The 15676-nt window shown below is 36.8% G+C and overlaps 1 pseudogene; it reads left to right on the top strand.

Annotated features, from left to right (window-relative positions):
• Positions 1 to 169: 169 nt before the first annotated feature.
• Positions 170 to 15401, top strand: LOC141695339 (uncharacterized; annotated as a pseudogene).
• The last annotated feature ends 275 nt before the right edge of the window (positions 15402 to 15676 follow it).

Raw genomic sequence — 15676 nt, 5'->3', positions numbered from 1 at the left:
GAATGATGTCATGATCATGATCAATAGTGACAACACAGACATGTCGAAGAAAAGTATTTTTCGATTTTGAGCCACATGAGTTTAGACATGTTCTGGAAAATCGTGTTTTGGAAAAGTTAGCATAAATAGACAAACTGAATAGCTGAGGATGAAAATTGAGTGATAGTGGAGTCCCGGAGAAATTTCAAGGTTGACTGTGTTTTGCTAACTAATAATTGATGATTCTTTTAATATTTCACTTTCTTTTCTTACAGAGCCTAGGAAACTAAATGGCACATACTAGTAAATCTATCTGCTTCTGGTGCACTATTCTGTTATGTGTTTGTCATCTGCAATATTTTAGTTTGGGAAGAGATAACATAACTGCAGGCTATTGGATCTATGATGGTGATGATGAGATTGTGTCAGCCAGCAACATTTTTCGGCTGGGTTTTTTTACACCCCGTGGGAACATTAGTAAGGATCGTAGATACGTTGGAATATGGTATCACGACAGTCCACGAGTGATTGTATGGGTGGCCAACCGAGAAATGCCAATACCAAGTGATGTCTCTGGAAGTTTTGGCATAGATAATAACCGCCGTGGCAACCTGGTGGTTTCTGACAGTGATAACACAGGCACATATTTCTCCACATATGTTCGCCCTAAGCAATCGCCTTATTTAAGGACAGCTAAGCTGTATGATAATGGTAACTTGGTGCTGACTGATGATCGTACAGGTGAAAGATTGTGGGAAAGCTTCAAAAACCCTACTGACACATTTCTTCCGGGAATGAAAATGGACGAGACATTGAATTTAACGTCATGGAAAAGTGAAGAAGATCCTGCAGCTGGGAACTTTTCGTTTCGATTAGATGAAGAGGTTAATGGAGGATACTCCATAGATAAATATGGGTTTATACCTTACTGGAAGAGTGGGGGAAAGCGTATAAATAGCTTCATATCGAAACAAATGAGTATTCCAGCTTCCTCATTGTTATCGAATACCACCAATAGCTCAAGGTCAAGATTATTTATGAAGTCTGATGGGGAGATAGAGTATTTGAGTTGGGATAATGTTAATATGACATGGTCAGTTTCATGGTCGGAACCAAAAGGGCCATGTAGTGTTTTTAAAGCTTGTGGGTCTTCTGCCAAATGTAATCCTCATCCTCATAATCATACTATGGCGTTGTGCACCTGTTTGCCTGGGTATGAACCTACTAATGAGGAAAATTGGAAGCCAGGTGACAATTCTCAGGGTTGCAAAAAGATTTCCAGTGAATGTACACCTAGTAATACATCATTCGTCCAACTAAATGTGACAATGGTGCGGTCAAACACGCAATCTTTTCAAGCAGTTGAAGAGGGTGTTAAATGCATCTCATTATGCCAAAATGAATGTGCATGCCAAGCTTATTCTAATAGTTATAACAGGAAAAATGGGTGCTGGTTTTGGTCTGACGACCTCAACGATATTCAGGAGGGATCTGACGGTGATCATCATGTCATCTTCATCCGTGTCGACCGCCCTTCAGTTAATGGTACTTTCTTATGTGTCTGATTGTCTCTGTTTTCATCTTTATTACTTTCATGTTTCGTTTTTTAACTTTTTTGGTCAAGAGCCATGTGGTGATCAATAAACTCATAAACTAAGTGATTTGGGTCCTGCATAACAGGCTAACAGCAACTCTTTGATACCAAAAAAAACAACAGTAAGCTGATCCTTTTCAATGTCACATTTATAACTGTACTTGTCTATGACATAGTTTGAACAAAAAACTGATCAGTTAGCGAAGAGGCTTATCAGGTTTGTAGCTCAATAGATAGATATTGTTTAAAAATTAAGAGTTCTGTTCATGCCAGAGGATTATGACAGAATCGGTCCTTATCTTCCATGATATCATCAACATATATAATGTCATTTCTATTGTTTCAGTTGGGGATCAACAAAGAAACAGTAGTTTCCCGCCAGCAGTAGGAGATCAATCAGGGAACATGTAACCTTCAACCTTAAGAGGAGTTATCATTTCAACCACAGTAATTTTTGCAGTTGCACTACTTTGCAGCATTACCTGCATTTCTTATAGAAGGGTTGTGGCCAAAAGAAAAGGTGACACTAATATCAGATGTTTTAAGCTTAATAAATCTCGCATACTATCAAGATATTGATTGATTGAATCTAATATTTATAAGGTGTAAATATCATTGTTTTGAGTTCCAGATCAAAATATTAAAGAAAATCAAGCTCTTCAGTTATTTGATAATGAAGACTTGACGGAAGATAATCGATTCGGAGAAGATGACAAGAAAGACATCGATGTACCTTTCTATGAATTTCAGAGCATAGTGGATGCAACAGACAACTTTGCAGACGCGTATAAGCTTGGACAAGGGGGATTTGGCCCTGTTTACAAGGTGCCTCATCATTATCTACAATACCGAATTAGCATCTAGAAGTAATATGGTACGTTTAATAATCCATCCAAATTTTAACATGTGTTTGACAACATGTCAGGGTAAGTTTCCAGGTGGAGAAGAGATTGCGGTTAAGCGGCTGTCAAGCAACTCGGGGCAAGGTTTAAAGGAGTTTAAGAACGAGGTGGTGTTAATTGCTAAACTTCAACATCGAAATCTTGTTAGACTTTTGGGATACTGTATCAAGGGGAAAGAAAAGATTTTACTCTACGAGTACATGCCAAACAAAAGTTTAGATGCCTTCATATTTGGTTAGCCATCTAATCCTGAAGTTGATATACATTATAATTCTTTTTGTGGCGTGATATTAACATATTGAAATTTGGAATTGTGAAAACCTTGCTAGATGAAAAGCTGAGTATTCTGTTGAACTGGGCAAGACGATTTGACATCATCACAGGAGTTGCTCGAGGGCTTCTCTATCTTCATCAAGATTCTAGACTGAGAATCATTCATAGAGATATGAAAGCAAGTAACATTTTACTAGACGATGAGATGAATCCTAAGATTTCTGACTTCGGTTTGGCAAGAATTGTTGGGCGACGAGACACCGAATCTAACACCACCAGAGTTATGGGAACCTAGTAAGTACATGAATCATCTAACATAATGTAAGCTGAAATACTATGGTTTGGTGGCCCAAATTCTTTAATTATTTTGCATAGTGCAGCGGTTATATGGCTCCAGAATATGCAGTAGAAGGCCAGTTTTCAGTTAAGTCTGATGCCTTTAGCTTTGGAGTAGTTGTGCTTGAGATGATCAGTGGGAAAAAGAACACCGGATTCTTTAAATCCGAACTTGCCCTGAGTCTTCTTGGTTATGTAAGTAAAGTACTAGTTTGCCTTCAAACTTATTCAATTGCTCTGGCCACTCCTTTGCACGTTTGTTGATCGTGAAGTTATGCCTTAGGCGTGGAACTTGTGGAAAGAAGAGAAGCCGTTGACTTTACTGGATGAGACACTAGTGGGATCATGCAATGAAAGTGAAGTATTAAAGTGCATCATCGTAGGTCTTCTGTGTGTTCAGGAAGACCCCAATGATCGTCCCGACATGTCTAAGGTAGTATTTATGTTGAGCAGTGAAACTGAGACTCTTCCAAATCCAAAGCAACCAGCTTTTGTTACAAGAAAACGTTTCTATGGCACAACTTCTTCCTCCTCCACTAAACCAGAAACACTGTCCAACAATGAAATAACATTTTCTGAAGAGGATGGCCGGTAAGAGAGCAAGTGACTTTTATCAAGCCAAACGAAGCCTTGAAGAGATACTTCTCTAGTGCAGGATGGGAATAGCTTAATCCCAAATGTGCTTATGCATCATGTAACTCAGTCTATTTTGGGTCGCCTTTTACTGAAAATAATAAGCATGAATTTATTTTGGGTCTATTTTGCATGTAATTTTAAAGCCGTCAGACATGCCATAGACCATAAATTAATAACCTTTATTAATAAGTAAACCCTTTTAAATGACATATAATATTTTTTTTGCTAAACTTTGTATATTAGAGAAAAAACAGGAAATAAAAAAAGGAAAATTCCCTAACTTTATGACAAGTCATAGATGGGACCATCTATGATCAATCTAAGAAAGATTGAAAGTAGAAAGCAAAATGAGGCGTCACCCTCAAACAAGCCAACTAGCTATAGTAGCTAAACAATCATGTTTAACAAGCCAACTAGAATTAGTAATGCGAGTTTTAATATCTACAACAATAGCTGAGATAATCTTAGAAGGGCCAAAAATTCCTTTGTTATGAGTTCTCACATTCCGTTCTCGTCAAATGTGGTAAGCAAAGATTTGAGCTGTCAGCAAGGATAAGTCTGGATGATGACAGATAAAACTCGAAGAACATAGTTACTGTACGGGCATCGGAGAAAGAGATGATCCAAATGCTCGACCCCTCCAACACACAAGAAGCAAGCAGTAGTGTTGGATAAACCAAACGCAGTAAGGCGGGTAAGAGTAGGAAGCCTGTTAAGGCAGACCCACCATTCATGGCGAGCATACCTGGTGACATGAAGCTTATGTCAGATTCACTTAAACTAGGTAATTCTTGTAAGTCTGAACCTGATGGAATCCCAGATGTGACTGGTCTTCAACTTGGTAATCATGAAGTCATTCCAGTAAATGGTGTCTGAGGTGTTTAAGGCTGAGGTGTTTAAGTAAAAAACGGGGGGATCGAAATTGTTTAACCAATAAGCAAAGGTAACACTAAGGTGATGAGTTCTCGTACTTGGTTGAGGTAGGAGCCAGGTACCATTAAGGATGATGGCAGAGACTTTCGCTGAAGAAGGGATACCTGATTGCGTGATGATGGGATATGTGTTGGTTGATGCAAGAGTTGTGCCACCAAGGGTCAAACCACAGGGAGAATGCAGTATCATTTCCAACTTTAAATTTGAGAAACTGCCAAGCTAGGGGTCTGAGTTCCAGAATTCGTCTCCATATCCACTAACATTCAGTAGGGATGTCCATAGTCCAGAAGTGACATCTTTTAAGAGCTGTAGTGTTATCCAGTTGCACCACATAGAGGAATGACCTGAGATTATATGACATAAATATAGGAGAAGTTGAGATTTATTCTAGTCTCTAGGATTTTTCATGGCCAGGCCACCCTCGTTACGAGGTAGACACAGGTTAGAGCAACTCCAATGATGGGTGCCAAAAGGGGTGCCAACGCCATGTGGCTTGACACTCTTCTTAGCACTCCATTGGAGTGTTGGGATGCCATTGGGATGCCAAGTGAGTTGGTATGGGGTGCCAACTTGGGGTGCCAAAAGTTGGCATCCTATAAAGTATGGTGCCAATTTCTTTTATGGTCCCCTTTGTGGTCCCAATAATGATAAATAATTATATTCCTGCTATATTTATATTTTACATTTATTTTGTTAAGTTTGTGAAGTTAGCATCCATGGGTGACAAAGTGTTTTGTGAAGTTAACTATTGGAGTGTTTTGTGAAAAAAGAATGTCAAAATTGACGTGGAAGAGAGAGAACATTAAAAATGATATTTTTGAATACGTGACAAAGTTGGCACCCCTTAAGGGTGCCAACCATTGGAGATGCTCTTAGTCCAAGCCACTCTAGCACCCCCTTTCTTGTACCAAATTTTGATTTCACCATTTTTTGATACCAATTTTTTTTTATCTTATATTTTTAGCTGTCTTATTATTTTTGAGTTTAGATTTATTTTTATTTGCTTTAACTTCATACTAGTTGGTAACCTATGCAAAATACGGGCCCGAAACTAAAAATAATAGTATCATATTATTATTTGTATAAAACTGAAACTCATAATCCATGCAAAATACAGATATAAATATAATAAATAAAATGCTGTTAAAATATGTAGTTAAAAAAGTCTAAGTTAAGTTTAACTCCAAAATTTTAACATAAAGTTCTAATTATGCATGCACCTAATTATTTACTTATATAAATCGACATGTTAACTTACTAATACAATTATTTTAAGTCATATTGACAACCCTAAGATTAGTTGTATTGTAACCTTAATCTGTAATTTATACTTGTAACACTTAATGTCTGTAAAATATAAATGGAGCAGACTGGAGCATTTTTCCCTAAACAGTGTCAAGCCTAAGAATTCTATCTGGAAGAAGATCAAGAAGGTCATGCCTCAGAAGAATTATGAAGAAGCTTGAAGTTGAATAATTCTGTTTGGTGAAAAATATTTTAAGTCAAGATCTCTACAAGTCACAGAATTAATGTTATAGAGAAGTCATTCGAGGACTCAGAAAGACCTATCGAGAACTCAGGAATTGTCTATCGAGAACTCAGGAAATGCTATTGGAGATATCGATAAGTCAGATACCCATTCAAGAACTCAGAGATATCGACAAGTATACATTCATTAGAGAACTCTGAGTTATCGATAAGCCAAAGTCCATTAGAGTACTCTGAGTTATCGATAAACCAAAATTCACTAGAGAACTCAGAGTTGTCGATAAGTCAAGTCAACAATGAAGTTTCAGAGATATCGACCAGCCAACATGCCTATCGAGATATCGAGTTCTCTACAGCTTAATTGGAGATCTCGAAGTGAAGAAATTTCTCTAAGTACATAATTGCAGAACAGTTCAATATCCAAGGTTGCAAATCAACAAACAATTCACACAGCTGGATTGACAAGTCTACAAAAAGCAGCTTGAGAGATGTGCAAGATTAATGGTGAAGATTAACTGACAAAGGAGGATCAACCAATACACAGTGGATGAAGATATGCTAATATAGATATGGAAATCTCACTTTTCCTTTAAATAGAAGTGATTAGTGACATGTTAGAAAAGTGATTAGCACTTCTTATTGTTCACTGTGTAAATGAAAGTTAACTATCATATAAAGTTAACTGAGGTCCTTTTTTTAAAAATAAGGACTGAATAGATTAGAAAAAGTATTCTCTCTCAAGAAAGAAGCTAAGTTCTAAATCAAGAACTTAGAGATTTTGTAGCAAAACACTGCTTGATTTTTAATATAAAATTAAGTGAGTTTTGAAGATCTTTGTTTTATATATTTGCATTGTTATTTATGTTTAACATCTATTCTATAAAATCATTGATAACAACGAACTGCTAAACCCAAAGTCGATCAAAAAGTAAACATTTAAGCCAAAACACATTCACCCTCCTATGTGTTGTATTCATATCTAACAGAATGCTTGAAACCCAGAAAAACTTGAAGGTGGTGGAGCTACGGTAGCTGAGACCGCCGAAAATCGCCCTTCTAGAGAGGAAATTTGAGAGAGTTTTGAGACTAGTTTGAGTGAAAAGTGAAATGAGAATTCTCACTTCTCATCTCTCTTTTATAGCCGAAAAACTCGGAATACGAGGCGTTTAAAGCCCATAAAGCAAGGCCCAACTTGAGGAAATCCCACCAACATGGGAAGTTTCGGGGATATTCTAGAAGCAAGAATGGAAACTGAAAGGTCAAAAATTGACCAGAATTTTGAATAGATAATTCGATCAGAGTCCTGATCGACAAAGGGAAGAATCCTGATCGAAATTTCATTCGATTAAAAGTGTAAAAACCACTTAGTTCGATCAGAGTCCTGATCGACAAAGGGAAGAATCCTGATCGAAATTTCATTCGATTAAAAGGGTAAAAAGCCACTTAGTTCGATCAGAGTCCTGATCGACAGAGGGAAGAATCTGATCGAAATTTCATTCGATTAAAAGGGTAAAAAGTCATTTAGTTCGATCAAAGTCCTGATCGAAAAAGGATAAGATCCTGATCGAATTTTCATTCGAACAAAAAGGTAGAAGTATGCTTTAATCGATCAGAATCCTGACCAATTCGATCAGGAATTCTCGCCTATTCACCTCAGACCTCACGGACAAAAATACATACAATTCGATCAGGACCCTGATCGAAATCGATCAAAATTCCTGGTCGAAATTCCATCGATTAGAGTGGCGTATTATGAGCTAGTTCGATCAGGATCCTGATTGAAATCGATCAGGATCCTGATTGAAATCGATCAGGATTCCTGGTCGAAATTCCATCAATTAGAGTGGCGCATTTTGAACTAGTTCGATCAGGATCCTGATCGATTTCGATCCGGATTCTTGGTCGATTTGCATTGATCCTAGTCGAAATTCCATCGACCAGAGTGACAGATTGACAGTTAATTCGATCAGGATCCTGGTCGATTTCGATCAGGAATCCTTATCGATTTGACACGTCTCCTGATCAATTTTGAGCCAGAAATTGAGAATAAATCCAGAAAAAAGGATAAATTCTGAAAATAGAGGTAGAATTCCTGAATATTAAGGAAAATTTACTGTAAATCCCAGGAATTAAGGGAAAAATCCCGAAAAATACCAGAAAATTCCTAAAAAAGAGGGAAGAAGGTACGAAAATAATAGGGAAGTTCTAAAATAACCCTGGAGCCATGAGCAAGGCAAATCGTTGTGATTGTGTAGGTTTCTCCACACTTTACGCAAAAACGATACCCTGTAAGGGAACAAACAAACTTAACTTCTGCGAAATCTTTTGCGGTTTCCCAGAAGTTGGGGTGCAAATGATATGGGTCTAAATATAGCCTAGATAAATAATTAATGATTAAATTAAGCCTGATATGGTCCAGTAACGAAGCCCAGCTAACAAGGCCCAAAACCCTGAATATTAATTAATTTCGTAATTAATTAATAAGGGAGAAAAACAGCTATTAAGATGAGTCCTGGTGGGGATATAAATCCTTGTAGATTGGCCTCCAAGGAACCTCATGGGATAATGAATCAGCTTCCTACTTCCTAGGACTCCAAAGTCCATTTCGAATTCAGAGACCTGCCCACCAAGTCTCCTAACCCAAGTCCAATTTAAGGACTCCCAACATCTATATAAGTGGTCTCACCCCCACCAATTAGAACTACGTTTTTTGACTTGATCCTTGGCACACAGCAAAGTACGTAGGCATCTTGTAAGGCAGATCGAGTCACGAAACATAAGAGCAGTTAAATTGAGCCTTGAAGCTAGAGATGCACAAAAAGCCCGGGCCCGAAAATCTGGCCCGGCCCGATCCGGTCAAAGCCCGGTCAAGTCCGACCCGGTACCGGCCCGGGCTTCGGGCCTCGACGTGCCCTAAATTTTTAGGCAAAGCCCGGCCCGACCCGATTAAAAGCCCGGGCTTCGGCCCGGCCCGGTCCGATTAAAAGCCCGAAAAAGCCCCATTATAATATGATTATTCTAATATATTTTCTTATATATTTATAAATTCACATTTACTATAAATATAAATAATACTTTAAACACATATATATTTACATATTTGTGAATAATAATATTATTTATATACTTCGTTGCATAAATAATCAAAGAAGATATAATAAGTACACTATATATATTTGGATATCATTGTTATGACAATGATAAAACATATTAAGTTGAAGTCTTTAGTGATAAATACAGCAATTATTATACTTTAATTTTTGATCCATTGCGCGAAGCAGCAGAAAATGGAAGGCGGTCTTTTGATATGGGGTGCATAAGGTTATTACTGCGAATTCTGCTGCTAGATGGTGCTTAAAGGTTACTACTGCGAATGCTGCTGCTATTCGGTACTTAAAGGTATATATGCTGGTGGAGTATGGGAATAACCTGTGCAAGGAGGTCTTGTCTAGAATTGAATGTTATAATAACTCACTCTTAAATACAGATTATGTTTCAAATGTAATTACGTACGTTGTTAGTTGTTAGGAATTTATAAATCAAGCTAATGGGAATTGATTGAATCTTAGCAACTACATTTATCTCACTATATGTCGCCAATTCTTTTGATTTCACTTCTATTCTCTATACGTAAATGATTATGTTATGACCATGACCACGGTCCACGACTCTCCAATGACAACACAGAAACAAAGAAAAGTATTTCTCGATTTTGAGCCACATAAGTTTTATACATGGTGTGGAAAATTTTGTAGCCCTCCCTAGTAGAATAGTGTATCTGATTGTTTTTGTATTCTAGTAGTAGTATAGAGACAAATAGCTGAGGATAAAATTTGAGTGATATAGCTGAGAGTAGTTTCATGATTGACTGTGTTTGATTAACTAATAAATGAATAATTCTTCTGATACTTAAAGTCTAATCACTATCCCTCTTCCCAGAGCAAAAAGTTCATTAAAATGGCTCGTACTAGTAAATTAATCTGCTTCTTGTGCACATGTTTGTTATGTGGTTGTCATCTGCAATTCTTTTGTTCAGGAAGAGATAACATAAGTTCCGGCAATTGGATGTATGACAAAGGGGATGAAATTGTGTCAGCAGGCTACATTTTTCGGCTGGGATTTTTTACACCCAAGGGAAACTGAATGAAGGACCGCAGATACGTTGGAATATGGTATTACAACAGTTCAGAAATAATTGTATGGGTGGCTAACCGAGACGTACCAATACCAAGTAATGTTTCTGGAACTTTTGGCATAGATATAAAACGCGGTAACCTGGAGGTGTCAGACAGCAGTAATACAGGCACATATTTCTCCACATATGTTGAAAATCGCCCCCAGTCGCAGAACTATTCAAGGACAGTTAAACTGCACGATAATGGTAACTTAGTGCTGACTAATGATATAACAGGTGAAACATTGTGGGAAAGCTTCAAGCACCCCACTGATACGTTTCTTCCAGGCATGAAAATGGATGAGAGTCTGATTTTGACGTCGTGGAGAAGTACCCAAGATCCTGCAACTGGTAACTTTTGGTTTCAATTAGACAAAGACATGGAAGGAGGATACGTGATTAAGAAATATGGGATTTTCCCATACTGGAAGAGTGGGGGTGAGTCTAATGATAGCTTCATACCTAGACAAATGAGTGTTTCGGTTTCCTCATTGTTAGCAAATAGCACTGACAATATAATTAAGACAAGGTTGTTTATGCAGTTTGACGGAGAAATAAAATATTTGAGCTGGGAATTTGTCCAAATGAGATGGTCAGTTATATGGTCAGAACCAAATGGGCCATGTAGTGTTTTCAGAACTTGCAAGTCTAGTAAATGTAATCCTGACCCTCATAATCCTGATATGCGGTTGTGCAGCTGTTTGCCTGGTTTCGAACCTACAGACAAGAAGGAGTGGAAGTCAGGTAATTTTGCTAACGGTTGCAAAAAGAAATCCAATGAATGTACAACAGCTAATGCATCATTTGTCGAACTAAAGGTGAAAATGGTGTCAAACACACTGGATTTTAAAAAAGTTGGAAAGGATGAATGCAGATCAATATGCCAAGAAGAATGTACTTGCCAAGCCTACTCTTATAGTAGTAATAAGATGCAGTACGGGAATAGTGGGTGCTGGCTTTGGTTGGATAATCTTGATGATATTCAGGAGGGATCTGATAGTGACCGTGTCCTCTTCATCCGTGATGGTACTTTTTTTTTTCTCCTATTCTCTGCACTACCAAATTTATCTATGTTTTTTTGTTCTCTGTATCAAGCAGGGCTGGTGCTAGTTATTAAGAGGCCTAAGGCGAGACTAAATTATGAGGCCGTGTTTAAAACTTTTGTTAACCGACGTGAAGAATAAAAGCAATTATACATTTTTTAACTTGTTTACTCTAAATTTTACATATATATAAATGTTAACTTGTTATTTGTTATTAAAATGTGAAAAATAATAAAATTAGCAATAAATAATCAATGTGACTATAAAGAGGTCAAGTGACCTGAAATGTGACTGGGGAGTAGTTCATATTATAATTTTTTTTAAACCAAGTTGAAGTATGACAATTGACAAGCTTCAATATGTTTCTTCAGTTGCAGGGAATCGAAAAAGGAAAATGATATCTTCAACTTCAAGGGGTGTTATTATAGCAACCTCGGTCATATTTGCAGTTGCACTACTTTGCAGCATAACCTGCATTTCTTATAGAAGGGCGGTGGCCAAAGGAAAAGGTAATGTTTATATCAAATGTGTTTACTTTCTTCAGATCTTGTATAATATCGAGATGTCAATTTATAAGGTGCATTTCTGTGTTTTGGGTGCCAGGTCGAAATATCAAAGATAATCAAGCCACTAGCTCACATGGTAGTGAATATTTGATGGATCAAGATGATCAGTTTGGAGAAGATGACAAGAAAGACATCGACGTACCTTTCTATGATCTGGAAAGCATACTAGCTGCAACAGACAACTTCTCACAGGCACATAAACTTGGGCAAGGGGGATTTGGCCCTGTTTACAAGGTTGCTTAAATTAGCAGTAATCTGGTACATTTTGTAATTCATCAGTAATAATCACGTGTTAAGATTATGTCTTCAGGGTAAATTTCTAGATGGAACGGAGATTGCTGTAAAGCGGCTGTCAAGCAACTCAGGGCAAGGCTTGGAGGAGTTTAAGAATGAGGTGGTGTTAATTGCTAAACTTCAACACCGAAATCTTGTCAGACTTTTGGGGTACTGCATCAAGGGGAATGAAAAAATTTTACTCTATGAATGCATGCCTAATAAGAGTTTAGATGCTTTCTTATTTGGTTAGACTTCAATATCCTAAAGTTGGTATTCATAAGAATGTTTGTCAGTGAAAATAATACTCAGTGTTTGGATTTGTGAAAACTTTGCTAGACGAAAAGCTAAGGATGCTATTGACCTGGGCGACACGATTTGACATCATTGTAGGAGTAGCTCGAGGTCTCCTCTATCTTCATCAAGATTCTAGGTTGAGGATCATTCACAGAGATATGAAAGCAAGCAACATTTTACTAGACGATGAGATGAACCCTAAAATTTCTGACTTTGGCTTGGCAAGAATCGTTGGGCGAAGAGACACAGAATCCAACACCACCAGAGTTATGGGAACCTAGTAAGTATACATCAACCATATTAACATTGTGTAAGCTGAAGTCCTATGTTTGGTGGCACAATTTTTTTTGATTGTTTGGCATATATAATGCAGCGGTTATATGGCTCCCGAGTATGCATTAGAAGGCCAGTTCTCAGTTAAGTCTGATGCCTTTAGCTTTGGAGTAGTTGTACTCGAGATAATCACTGGGAAAAAGATCACTGCATTCTTCGACTCCCAACTTGCATTGAGTCTTCTAGGTTATGTAAGTAAAATTTAAAAATTTATTAGATTAGTTTAGCCACTGGATTTATGCTTGCTGATCCGAAAGTATGCCTCAGGCGTGGAACTTGTGGAAAGAAGAGAAGCCAATGACTCTACTGGATGAGATGCTAGTGGGATCATGCAATAATAGTGAAGTACTAAAGTGCATTACCGTAGGGCTTCTGTGTGTACAGGACGACCCCAATGATCGTCCCGACATGTCCAAGGTAGTTTTTATGCTGAGCGGTGAAACTGAGACCCTTCCAAATCCAAAGGAACCAGCTTTTGTTACAAGAAAACGTTTCTATGGCACAGCTTCTTCCTCCTCCACTAAACCAGAAACACTGTCCAAGAATGAAATAACATTTTCTGAAGAGGACGGCAGGTAAGAGCATCTCCAAAGCGAGAGAGCTTTTACGTATAATTGCTGATGTGGTAGTTTTTTACCTAATCTTTAAAATTTTAGCCTCTCCAAACGCTGCTTTCTTGGTAGCTAAATTTATACCCATTCTCTGCTCTTCTTCTATATCAATTGGTTATCTATCAATTCTTTATATGCATCCACCTCATCTCCCGCTTAGTTTTCCCTCTCCCGCATCTTTTTCTTTTTCTCCCGCCACTCTATTTTCTCCTGCAGAGGTATGTCTCAAATCTAATTTGTTAATTTTACTTCAATTAGAGTTACTAATTTCTAATCTATTTCATTTGATTTTATTATTATATGTTAATTTTCAAATCTTTGTCACTGATGGAACACACACACAAATATATATATATATAAAATTAGGGTTCTAGTTTTGAGAAATTTGGGGATTTTTGAGCGGTTTTTCAAATTTTCAGCATCTTGTGTTTTGTTGATAGAATATGGAAGGTTCATTCACATATGGTTCATTTGAAAAATTAATATTTTCTCGACCACCCCCACAAACCCAAAGCCAAAACCAACAAGAAGCTACAAAATGAAAAAAAGGAAGAAGATCGAAGAATTTCTTGATTGAAGAAGATATATTGTTAATTTATGCTTGGTTAAATATTAGTATGATCCGATTCAAGGAAATAATCAAACTTATTCGTGTTATTGGGATAAGATTTGGAACTACTATAATGAAAATAAAGCAGGTCTTTCAAGTAATCGAACGACAAATTCGTTGTGTAACCGCTGATATACAATCAATGAAAAAGTGGCCAAATTTATTGGTTCTTATAATCAGATTTTTTCAAAAAATCAAAGTGGCTTATCTGAGCAAAATAAGATAATGTGTTTAATTTTATTTATGCTTTACTTTAATGAATTATGTGATGAATCATGTATGTGCTTCTGAAATGAATCGGTGGAATTATTTGGGTTGATCGTGGTCGAGGGAAAGATAAAACAAATTAACGAAAGAGAGGAGAATGTAGTGAATTTCGGTTGTGGTACAGGAGATAAGAACCAGGGTATAGGCTTGTCAAAGTTGATAAGTGTAAGTGTAGCAGATCATGCTATGTTTAGAGTACTTTCAATGCTGAGCTAGAATAATTGTTATTGTAACACTTTTAAGTTTAATGTAACACGACAAAGGCTTGTAATTGTTAGGGGCATTGAAAATGAATATATGAAATCTGGCTTATTGAATATTATAAGGTATAGAGCTTGGAACTCCAAGGATTGTAAAGTCTGGTCCGGTCTGATTAGTAAACAAACAGAAGAAGCCCTGATAAGAGTTTGGTCCAGTATGATTTTGTAATATGCAAACCCAATAATTTAGTTGATTATTTGACTTATAAATATATTCGAAAGCACTTTAGAATTTTTAATTATAATCAGTAATTTATTTCCTTAACTGTGAGTAAGATTTTACAAACTTATGCTTGGGAAGTTGGGCTTGTTTATTACAATTCTGATGGGCACATACACATTTTCTGTCATTTGCTCAAAGCCATGCCATGCCAGCTGTAATTTGTGTTGATTATCTATGGTTTAATTTGTTAGTTTTATACATATGCCTCTTTTATATTGGTGTTGCCAGATTTGATAACACAAATATAAACTCAAAGATAGATCACTGTACTTTCCTTTTTGTAAAATGATATAATGCTACAATGTTAATATTCAGGCATTCTTATAGATATGTGAATGCAATGATTCTGAAAGGAATTAAGGAACTTCACAGAAGAAGAAACGAGTGCACTCCCAGTGGAGGAGGCACTTCAAGTAGAGGATGCAATTTGAGCTTTGGCTTCTGGTAGTTTAGCCAATTAATCGGTTTTGGCCCTTTCGATTCTAAAAATGCTAAATGTTATCAATAGACATGAGTACATCACACTTTATCAATTTTTTAGGGTTTACATCATATTTATTTCTTATGTTAGGTCACTCACACCGTAGAATGAGGTTGAATACAGTGTATACTACAATCAAATCGAATTAAGAACACAAGTAACAGAACACAGATTTATTCAATATAAAAAACTCTGTTACAAAGAAACTATTATCTCTCAGTGATGAACAAATATCACGAGAGCTGCTAGGGTTACAAAGAATAATATTCTCGATAATGATAACACATATAGTGTACACCCTATGCCGTGTTTATATAGACACACATTTATAAGATAAGTTCTAATTGATATGGAATATAATTCTGTATCCTAAAATATATCAATCAGTTATCTTTTC

Source organism: Apium graveolens, chromosome 11 (genome assembly GCF_009905375.1).
Source record: "Apium graveolens cultivar Ventura chromosome 11, ASM990537v1, whole genome shotgun sequence".
NCBI classification, from domain to species: domain Eukaryota; kingdom Viridiplantae; phylum Streptophyta; class Magnoliopsida; order Apiales; family Apiaceae; genus Apium; species Apium graveolens.
Note: the sequence above shows the minus strand (reverse complement) of the source record. Positions and strands in the feature narration are given on the sequence as shown.